Source organism: Pomacea canaliculata, linkage group LG5, assembly GCF_003073045.1.
Source record: "Pomacea canaliculata isolate SZHN2017 linkage group LG5, ASM307304v1, whole genome shotgun sequence".
Classification (NCBI taxonomy): Eukaryota; Metazoa; Mollusca; class Gastropoda; order Architaenioglossa; family Ampullariidae; genus Pomacea; species Pomacea canaliculata.
The window spans coordinates 31,718,752-31,730,766 of record NC_037594.1 but is presented as its reverse complement, the minus strand read 5'-3'; the positions used below and the strand labels follow the sequence as shown (position 1 = coordinate 31,730,766).

The 12,015-nt window shown below is 40.1% G+C and overlaps 1 protein-coding gene across 4 annotated transcripts in view; it reads right to left on the bottom strand.

Moving 5' to 3' along the window:
- The window catches only part of LOC112564878 (transcription factor A, mitochondrial-like), a 43,555-nt gene that overhangs the window by 19,613 nt on the left and 11,927 nt on the right, over positions 1-12,015 (bottom strand). The window lies entirely within an intron of this gene.

The window sequence follows — 12,015 nt, the reverse complement described above, 5'->3', positions numbered from 1 at the left end:
GTGTTATTTACTATATTTTATGTGGTAAGTGAAATATTGTCTTTATGTTTATTGTTTATTATTTGACATTGTTTCATGTTTTCTATTCTGTAGAAACATGTAAATCTTTTTAGATTGCACCAAATATGTCAAGGTAATTTTTTAAAAAGGGGTCTAAACATGTAAACAGTAAGACACCAGAGTTCTTTGTAATTTGTAAGACATTTTGTCGTAAGCTACATATATCAAAGCTGATACTTTGTCATTAGTTGTTATCATATGTCTTTAGCAGTGCTTATTTCCTAAACCTTTGAAAAGGTGAATTATGGGAAAAATTATGGATCTGTAGTGAGTAGTGATGTAAGCAGGACATGGGAAATAAACTTGAAACTAATAACATTAAAATAAATATAAAACTAATTGATATCTAAGACATGGATCAAGAGCAAGATAAGTAAAATGTATATTAATGTGCATTTCTTTCTGAGACATGCAGGTACCCTACCCCTCCCCTAATAATTTGTATCTTTTTAAAACCCCCATAAGTTTTAACCACTGCAATTTTAAATTGGGATCTTGCATTTTATGGATGAAAAATGCTGACACTTTCTTTTTCCTTTCTTTTGAAACCAAAATTAAATTTTAAAAAATGTTGCCTGTGCTTTCAGGTAGGTATGCCATGTTTGCCCAGTTTGCTGAGGTACAGAGCTCGAGTGCAGTCATTCACAGCACATGATGTGATGTGTTTGTGGATTATGGCAATATCCAGACATCTCCTCGAACTACAGTGTTCAGGTTAGATCCTGCATTGTTGACTGCCTGCCCAAGCCATTCATTGCTCTCTGGATATCCATGAAGGCTGAAATGCAGATAGTCTCTTGGAAAAATTTGTAAAGATCACTGAGGAAGAACTGGACATGAGGGTGAAACAAAGGAAGGTTTCAGGCTTATTGTTCATTTGTTCAAGAATAACCAGTCAGTTACAGATGAACTGAAAGCAACATTAGGGAAAATCACTGACAAACCTTTGATGTCCAGAGAGGGAACAGGATATGCCTGCATGAATATTGCAGCTGGACAAACCATTCAAGCATATGTCAGTTTTGTTGAGTCCATTTCTCGATTTTGGGTGCAGTTTGTTGGCACAGATAAGCAGCTAGACTCTATGAAAGAAACTTTAGGTCAGAACTATGGTTTTGGCTCCAAGCCAGCTTTGGCAGCCTTGTCACCAGGACAGCCTTGTTGCACCCTCTATGACAAAGATGGTCTGTGGTATCGTGCTGTGGTTGTGTCTGTGCATGGAACGAAAGTGAATGTGCATTTTGTTGACTATGGGAACTCTGAACTTGTGAAAAGGGAGAATGTAAAGCCAATCTCTGCAGACCTCATTACTCAACCTACTTTTGCACTAGAATGTTGTCTGGAGGGATTTGAGCCCAGCTCTTCTGATGCTGCACCTATAGCAACTTTTGAGAACATGGTCACAGAAAAAGAACTTACACTAGCTTTCACTGGTGGAAAGAATGTTAAAGTTAGGATAGGGAATGTTGATGTTGGCGAGTCCCTGTACAAGCAAAGGGTGTTTAAAGAGGCATCTGTCATGCAAGTCTTGAAAGAACCTTCTCCACCTACAGGATCATCTGATGCATTCATTACACATATAGAGGAGGAAACTTCTACATCCAACTTCTTAGTGCATCTTCTCAGCTAGAGCATCTGCCACTGTGCAGTCTATGTGTGTTGGCAGCGGCATACCTTTGAAGGGAGCCATATCCAAAGGCACTATTTGCTGTGCTTGTTTCTCAGCTGATGGCTGGTGGTAGAGGTCCCGTGTGCTGTTGATCAGTGGTGGCAAGGCTTTGGTGCAGTTTGTAGACTATGGAAATTCAGAATATTCACCGACAAACCAGTTGAAAGGCCTACACCCTGATCTGTTATGGAGGTACTTCTTGTGGACTTAGGCACTAGAAGACAGACAGAGAAGACAAGTATTGTAAAGCTTCCCTCTGACTTCATGACCAAGTCAGCATTTGCTTATGAGTGCAGACTGCATGGTGTTGATAAGTGGACAGAAGAACAGAAAGAGAAGTTCTAAACACTGACAGAAAAGAAAACTGTGAGTGTCTCATTTCTTTCATCCAAGCCACCATATGATGTTGAAATGACTCGCAGCATAGGCCTTGAACTTCTAGAGGGTGAGACTTCCGGTTTAAATACACAAGTAGTAATTGAGAAGCCAGAATGCAAAAACTTATCAAAAGAAAGAGTTCCTCTGACTGCTAGTGATCAAAAACTTTCACCTTTTCCTCTATTACCATCACAATTCCCACCAGAATCAGATACTTGTGTTGTGTCTCATTTTGATAGAGATTGCTGCTTCTATGTTCAGTTGAGTGTGGATGATGAAGCCAGAGACTCCCTGACTGAGAAACTACAGGAAGAATGTGAATCATCTTGCAGTGAAGTCATCACCTCACTCACTGTCGGCTCTTTATACTCTGCTAAATTCTCCGAAGATGGTGCTTGGTATCGTGCAGTTGTTGAGGACATTAATGAAGACAGTGTGGTGGTTCGATTCATAGACTATGGCAGTAAAGATGTTGCTAAAAATGATCTGAGAAGTCTCACACCGTGCAGTTCTAATGTTCCCCCACTTTCTTATAGCTGTAGACTAGAATTTGATGGCTGTGCTGCTGCAAAAAAAAAGAGATAAGTGCAAAATTGGAGGAGATTGTTCTACAGCATACATTCCATGTTAGGTTTCTTGAGCCAAGCCAGCATCATCCATATACAGTGAGACTGACTCTGGAAGATGGGTCTAGTGTTAAAGATATAGTTGCTAGTCAAGTGGCAGTAAACAAGGGCGCATCTGATGTTAACAGTGTACATGCAGATGAAACAAAAGACACATCTGACATTCACTTCACACCCGTGGATGAAACAAAAGACACATCTGATGTTGTCATCATGCCTGCAGATGAAACAGAAGCAGTCTCTTGCAACAGGAATCCTGATGAAAGTTGTGATTACATTATTTCCTGGTCAGCAGGTAGCAGTAATTGTTAGTTGTGTAGTCTCCCCTTCACTGTTTTATATTCAGCGCAAGGATTCTCAAGGCTGCTTAAACTCTTTAATAGACTCAATGTTTGAACACTACTCCAAACTTGAAGAATGCCACATTAAGAAGGATGAGCTGGTTAACCAGCTATGTGCAGCCCAGTTTGGTGAAAAGACCTGGTACAGAGCCAAGGTTACTACCTTGTGTGTAGACACTGATGCATGTGATTTGTTCTTCGTTGACTTTGGGAACACTGCCACAGTACCTTGTTCATCTTTGTACACACTTTCTACAGAGTTTGAGTCTGTGCCCAGTCAGAGCACTGCTTGCAGGCTGGCTGGAGTGACGAATATAGACAATGGCTGGAGCCAGTGTGGTCGCAGCTTTTGAGGAACTTGTGACTGATAAGTAAGAGTTATACTTATTTTATTTTAGTAGATAAAAAAAATAATCAGATCAGTCATTGGCTAATGGGTTCAGTTTTGAATTTGTAATTTCAATCACTTTCCTTCACTTAAAGATATATTTTCTCTACCATTGTTTTTTTAGCACGAAGTAGAAAGGTATTTCAAAGAGCAAACAATAATTTGATATGGTCTTATCTTTTTTAAACTGACCAATTTGATCAGTTAGGATTAAAAAAAAACTTAACTTAAAATTCTGCAGAGTATACTCACAAGAACTCTTCATTTGCTTTCACAAAGTCTTCCCGATCCTTACTGTAATGCAAGTGATACTTCTCCTAAAACAACACAGTAAAACTGTGAGTGCAAAAAGAACACCTTTGCAAATTTCTTGGCCCTGCATCTTCTCGTACACTATGTATGAATAAAAAGATCAAACCTTTAGAGAGAAAGCACTGTTTTCCTAGCTTCGCACCACGACCATCCGTTACAGTTCACCAAAAGATTCCTTACATCCAGATACAATCATATCTCAAGTCCCTGGGACCTTTTTAACGTCTCACACCAGACGGATCTCCGTCGGCTGTTCTCTAACACGCCACCCCTGCCCCAGACTTCGCTTCCGTGGTTGAATCGCGGCCGCTTACGTCAGGTGTTGTCGCTAGTGCTGACTGGCCACCGGTGTTGAATAGGGGAGCCAGACATTTCGCGCGTCAGTCGGGCTGATGATCCGCCTGCTTGACCAGTTCACTACTTTAACCATTCTAATCAACCTTACCCCAACCGAATAACACACTAAGTACACTAAATATCACAAAAGTAGAAAACATATTTTCTGCAGACAGCAGAACTTCAACATTTCATGTTCAACTAAAAAAGAAAAACAGATTTGGTATTTCCAGTGATCACATAATGAATTCATCTTTTTCAAAGATGAATTTTTCAAGAGAATTTGAAGTCATATTAATAAGTAGCAAGGGACTAAATGAAAACTTTTAAAGAATTTAGAGCAGAAAATTGTTTAATTTACCCATTTCCTGGGTGACAGACTTTGCCACTTCTGAGACAACAGTCTGGTAATATCTGGGAGTGTTATTCCAGGATTCTTTGCTTTAACATTTTCTGTGTGTTCCCTTATGTAACGTATATATGGAGTCAGCATGTTTCTGAGACTGTAAAGGAGAAGGTTTGAGTTAGGAGAGTCTGTCTGTCATGTGATTGGGATGGTCTACTTTTTTTGGTCACGCTTCCCGCTCTCTCCTTCTGACGACTGTCCCTTGATTTTTCTATCTCTTCCATCTTCTGAGGCGTGCTGAAAGAACTTTCTTCGGCGCTTGATTCTTGTTTCCTTTTCTTGTCTTTTTTCGGAGCCATTGCTTAACGTTCTAAAGAGGCAGAAAGGAAGGACAACACAGCATCAAGAATCACAACACCTGCAAACACAGGCCACGCGATCGTCCAACACCAACTTCTTAGTTGACCAGAGGTCAGCAGTTGTATGTTCGCACGTTGCACGTATCCCCGCACTTTCCCACCGCAGATATCTCTCGAATCACATATTTTTTTTTAGAAAAACAAGTCTGAAGTGAGGTTATAACATATATATATATATCCATCAGTACACTATCCTCTGTCATTTATAGGCTGCACATTCGTTTTGTGTCCAAAAAACAAATTTTTTATCGGACGAAGTCACGCACACGTCCTTCCTCCGGTATGACCATCGCTCACCCCACCAGAAAAGAAAAACAGATTTGGTATTTCCAGCGATCACATAATGAATTCATCTTTTTCAAAGATGAATTTTTCAAGAGAATTTGAAGTCATATTAATAAGTAGCAAGGGACTAAATGAAAACTTTTAAAGAATTTAGAGCAGAAAATTGTTTAATTTACCCATTTCCTGGGTGACAGACTTTGCCACTTCTGAGACAACAGTCTGGTAATATCTGGGATTGTTATTCCAGGATCCGAATCCTGGACAGTTTAAGAAGTACTTTAAAAAGCTAAAAGCAACAAGAAGACATAAGGATTATATCCAAACATTCTATTCTCATTGACTCCACAACTAATTAAATGTTTGTCAATCTATAGGAATCTAATTTTATGTGGTAAAGCGTCTGCTTTGTTGTGTGCTAAACTACTTGTTTCTAGTTGTAAGTATAGCTTAGCGTTCACCTCTGCACAGGAAAATGCGCAGTACTAAATTTAACTGTTGTTATTGTTACGATACTATATGCTAATTCAAAGCAGTCAACCTGCCTCAAATTTAACTAAGCTGACTGCTTGTTTCATTCCCATTATAGCTACAAAATAAACTGACAGCAACATACAAACTGCTCTTTTTTACTTGACCTCATAATCTGGTATTGATTCCATGGCTTTACTACTCCACTTTTTTTTTTTTTTTTTTTTGAGGGTTCCAGCTTTGAATACTTTGCAAGCAATTTGTCAGATAACTGAGAGGTGCTCAGCTGTAACAAAAACATTTCTGCATCGAAAACATCCTTCACTAACATCAGTAATACTTCCATTTTAATCACCAGCAGCAATTGTGATTACACACACAGTCACTTTATCCCAGTTTATTTTATTTTCTCTTACTTTATATGACAAAGAATCATTATCTGGGCATTGTGATCAAATTGACTCGATCAGAGTAAGTCTGTCATTGCTAGTCTAGTTCACGAGTCGAGGTCCTCCTTTGTATCCTCTACTATCTCTTCCTCTGGATTGGAGCGTATGATACCAAGAATTAGTTTTCATTTTTTTTTTTTGTTGCTGCTGCTGTTAGGTTTTTCAAAAGCTTTCAACAACCAACCAGTGAGTGTATGTGAATAACAGACACTATTTATAAAGATGAACATGTATGGATATATTTTTAATATCTCAATATCCCTTAGAGGGTGACAGAACAAAGAATCTTGAATTTCGTTGTGATCTTCATCATTAGGATCTTTTTAGTACGTTATACATGCTCAGCTGACAAGTAACATGCTTTTTCTTTTTTATAAATTGCTCAGTGACGATTCTCTTACACAGAGCCAGCTTATAACTACTGTAATGTACCACAGTATAGTTTATCAAGGGAAGCCATATTTTGTTGTTGTAGTTAAAAGGAAAGTGCTTCCACCTGAAGGCGATTTCACACTGTGGGGGAGGGGGTAAGGGAGGTAGAGGTTAGGAGATGGGAAGTTTTTGAGAGTGGCGGAACCAGTAGGAAAAGGAGAAGGGATGCCGGTCACGGGTTCAGCAAGCACTGTTTATTGGAGCCCTGTACCATCTTTGATGCAGCGCTTAGGATGTCCTGGAGGCCTGCCAGGTCCGCAGAGGTGATGTAGAGTCCAGGTTACCAGATATGTTGCCATATTTCTACTATTTAAGCCGTTAATTACATGAACGAATTATTTATTTACTTTCTCAAATTTAAAATAATAAATATTAAATATAATAAGTATTCAGTTCAGCTGTAGTTCTGATGATCAATCACCCGGTAGATAGTTGATCTCCATATAAGTAAACTTTGAAAGACTTACTCAGGACTACCTTCAACCTGTTTAGTCCAACCTATAGAAACCTGTTTAAATAAGCTTACCACACGCGTGGTGTGCCACCACGGTCACTACCAATGACAGTATGGTGTGCCATATATCTTTTGGTGGGTTAAGACAGTTGATAATGTTTAAGGATAGCCTGTGTTTATTTAAGACCCGACTTAAGACAACTCTGTCATCTTTGATTTCATAACACTCCAGAAGTACGTGCGAAGTGCTAAGCCTATCCCCACATGTACATGAAAGAGGGTGTAACCTATATTTTGTGAAATATTCCCCGCCAAGCCTCATTCTGGCTATCTTTGATTGACTGAACCTATTAGTGCCAAAGAAAATCAGGGTAGTACTAGGACGATCATCTAGCAGTCTCCTATTTCCTTTACCTTTAAACTTGTACTTCTCATTCCATCGTAATTTTATTGCTGGTTTTATAGCCATTCTCCTCTCCGCAGGTGAAATAGAGATGTTTAGGGTAGTTATTTTATGATTGTTGGTTTGTTTTACTGCCCTTTTGGCTAGTTTATCGGCTTCCTCGTTCCCTTTTAACCCAATATGGGAGGGAACCCAAAGGAACCTGACAGCACCATTTCCAGTGGTGATCTTGTTTATGAGGGACAGTATTTCATAAACAATGTCTAGTCTGCTAGATGATAGATTTTGAAGAGCCTGGAGTGCTGACAAGGAGTCTGAAAGTACTAAGAACTGTTGTCTTGTGGTGTTTCCCATTGTGAGATGTATATTCTCAAGGGCTGTCTGTATAGCAGTCATCTCAGCTGTGAAAATGGAGGTGTGGGTTGGTAGTTTGATTGAAAGGTTTATGTAGTCAGGACTATAGACTCCTAGTCCAGTTTCAAATGTCTCTGGGTCGTGGGAGCCATCTGTGTATATCTGCATGTAGTACTTGTAGATGGTATCCAGTTTGACATATTTCTTGACACATTTACCTTAAATCAGTTGTGTATGGATATATTTTTAATATCTCAATATCCCTTAGAGCAGTGGTTCTCAAAGTTTTTCGGACCGCGGACCACTTTACTTAAGTAAAAAATATGGCGGACCACCAAGGCCTAAGTAAAAAATATGGCGGACCACCAAGGCCTAAAAATCACTCTGTACTATGAATTTCAAATTTAAATTGCCGCATTTGTTTCATTTTAATTCAAAACTAAATGTCCTTCTGTGACAGTAGTATAGTAATAAGTTGACATAAAACTGCCTCGTTATTTGTAATTAAAATGTTAATGCGAGGAATGCATCACTTTAAACATCACATTTCTGATATATGACGACTGTCAGCCGCGGACCAACTGACTTATGCCCACGGACCACTAGTGGTCCGCGGACCACACTTTGAGAACCACTGGTATACACCATCATCACACTTCACCTCGTAACACAAACGGCGACCATGCGCATATCAAACCTCAACTGCAGAGGTTCTGACACGACCACAAAATCAACGCACTTCACCAACACATACAGAAACACAACATAGACATCCTCTTACTTCAGGAAACACACACAGATTCCCTGCAGATAGGAAATGAGATCGCCCAGAAACTCGACGGCAAAATAATATGGTCGCTCACCACCCCAAGGGGCAAGGGGGCAGCCCTTTACATAAACAACAAACTAAATGCAGAAATACACCACTTTCAGACAGATTTCCTCGGTAGGTACATAACAGCCACAGTAACGATCAACGCATGCACGATGCAAATCACCAACATATACGCCCCCAACGACCTGTGCGAGCGTAAAACTTTCTTCAAAGATTTATACCCACTTTTAGCCACATCTCACCCGCAAATCCTCGCTGGAGATTTCAACTGCATCGCTAACTCCACATTAGACAAAATAGGGGGCAACCCAGACACAGGAAAGATCGGTCACGCCGAACTATCGGCAGCGGTAAGGGACCATAGACTTGTAGACGCATACAGACTCCTGCACCCCAACACGACGAGCGTTACATGGCATAGCTCCCAGGTAGGCTGTAGACTTGACAAAATCTTCATCTCCCACAGCCTGGCCCAACACGTACTAACGGCCGAACACATAGTATGCCCCTTTTCCGACCACGACTATGTCCAAATAGAACTTTCCCACACGACACCAACCAACGTAGGTAAGAGCTTTTGGAAATTGAATACATCACTCCTGCAAGACACTACATCAATAAAATCAACATCCTGCTACACTTTGCCTCACTAACCAAACTAAAAGGCCTCCTTCTCCTGGACTGGTGGGACCGACTAAAAGAAAGACTCAAAGACATAACAATCCAACACAGCAAAAGCAAAGCAAAAGCCAGAAACAAAGAAATTAGAGCCCTTAACGCAAAATATCGAGTACTAGAATAACATAAAAACTTAGCAGGAATGAACACCATCTTAACCCAGTTACTTCAGGAAATGTGTTGGCATTACTTCCCTTGTGAAAAACTTGCTGTTAACTGTCGCACGCTGGGGGCCGTTCGTTATATCACGAACTATATATGTCCGTGGTTATATAATAACCATTTCTGAGTATAATATAAATGAAATTCTTTGGTTTTGCCAAGTTTTATAGAATTGAATTGTATGTGGCGGTAGCCAACTTGCGACGAAGATAGTCGCATCGCAGAGTGCACGGAGGAAAAAAGTCTGAGTTAGAAATCTTCCGTCTGATCGTTTGCCCTGATCGAAGGCCACATTACAGATTTTTTACATTTCAAAACCTCCTAGATAACATCACAATTTTAAGGACTTAGTCACCAAAGCAAATATTGTAATTTTTATATTATCTATTACAAAATGCACTACTAGAGGTTAAAAAAAACCCAAAACATCAAAAGATCAACAAAAAGCAGATTTCGCTAAAGATGTTGATATCACCAACTTTGGCTTTGTGACCCTATACTCCTCAAGGGAGCGACCAGGAATAAACTAATAACCTAACACTGGCTTACATTTTGACACATCACTTCATTTCATACCAACAGAAGCAAAATTCTAGAAATTCAAAGCAAAAATTTTATATATATATACAGAAATAAAGAGAGCAATGACTAATAAATCTTGAACATTAATGACTGTAAGATTAAAAACTTGTGGCTTCAGAATTCTGTCATAATTTATTTCTGAATTAAAGTACCAAAGCGAAGATCACTGCAAATCATAATCATTAAATTTCTCACCTGACACAGATTCTTCGATGCCACTCTCATTCAGAGATTGGGAAAGTCGATGTGCGACCAAATAAACACTGATATGTTTTCATAGACTGGAAGTAAAGAGGTACAGATTAAACATAATTTCAGTTTAACCCATATATCCATTTCCATCCAGACATGCAAAATGGGATTAATGGTACAACTGCAGATTATGCATTGTAAATACTCCATTGGTCACTGGCGACTGAAAATGGAAGGCTGTTAAAACTGGTATCCTATAATTGGCTTGGGCCACGATCGTCTTAGCATCTGAGTCAATCTCATAAGTTTAAGTCAAGTCTGCTGTCGCAAATAATGTCCGTCGCAATCTGTATGTAAATCTTGTGCTTTACAGTCTTATTCATTCGTTGTGTTCCCGTAGCTGAACTCATGCGACAATGTCAACAGTCATATCTAATATTATTAGGAAAGGAAGGCAAACAATCAAAAAAATAAAGTAATTTCAAAGACGCAAGTGTAACAGGTTGACTTACCATTCTGTCTCCTGAGCTCGCCACCAGACAACTGCACGGCCTCTTCCCGGTTTGTATTTTTATTTTTCCTCCTCCACCCCGCTCAGCCACACCCGTACCCACGACATATGAACATGTTCTTCTGATAAATCAACAATTTTAAACACTATGAAGGGTGGCATTGCAACGGGCAACGGGCACTGTCTGTTTTTGTAACAAATTTTGTCTGCCTCATGTGAGCTGAAAAATGTCTTCTCTTCCAAATAAGGACAGACATAGGGACTGGGAGAAGCACTGCCACGGAGAGCTGGTATAGACCAGTAGTTCTCAAAGTATTTCGGACCGCGGACCACTTTACTTAAGTAAAAAATATGGCGGACCACCAAGGCCTAAAATCCCTCTGTACTATGAATTTCAAAATTAAATTGCCGCATTTGTTTTATTACAATTCAAAACTAAATAAATGTCCTTCTGTGACAGTAGTATAGTAATAAGTTGACATAAAACTACCTCGTTATTTGTAATTAAAATGTTAATGCGAGGAATGTATCACTTTAAACATCACTTTGCTGACATATGACGACTGTCAGCCGCGGACCACCTGACTTATGCCCGGGGACCACTAGTGGTCCGCGGACCACACTTTGAGAACCACTGCCTTAGAGGGTGACAGAACAAAGAATCTTGAATTTCGTTGTGATTTTCATCATTAGGATCTTCTAAGCTCATTATACAGGCTCAGCTGACAAGTAACATGCTTTTTCTTTTTTATAAATTGCTCAGTGAGGATTCTCTTACACAGAGCCAGCTTATAACTACTGTGATGTACGCATGTGCGGAGCTCAGCACTGTCTTGGTGTCTTCCGCTTCGGACAGAGCTTTCAGAGAGGGTTCCTTGGTGTCAGTCAGCAGGTTCGGCGTTCGTCTCCATCGCAACGACCTTTTCACTGCTGACTTCCGGTGACGAGGGTGAAGATGCTTCATGTGACTTGGACCTAACGGCGCTTTCGCAGGTGACGTCAAGGCTGCACAGCTGTTGGTGGCAGTGAGATGATAGCTTATGACGTACTTCCGGCTTTATGTCCAATTGGAATCTGGTAATAGGCTTTACATAGGTCCATGCTGGAAAAATATCTTGCCTGACTTAGGGTAAGGAAAAGGTCTTCTACCTTCGGAATGCTGTAACTGTCCTGCACAGTGCGGCTGTTCAGCTTGCGATAGTCGACACACATACGCAGGGCCCCTGATTTCTTCCTGACCAAGACTAGAGGACTAGCAAAGGAGGATGTCGAGGGCCTGATAATCTCGGCATCTAGCAACCCTTGGATATGCTGTTTGCAGTCCTGAAAGTCTTG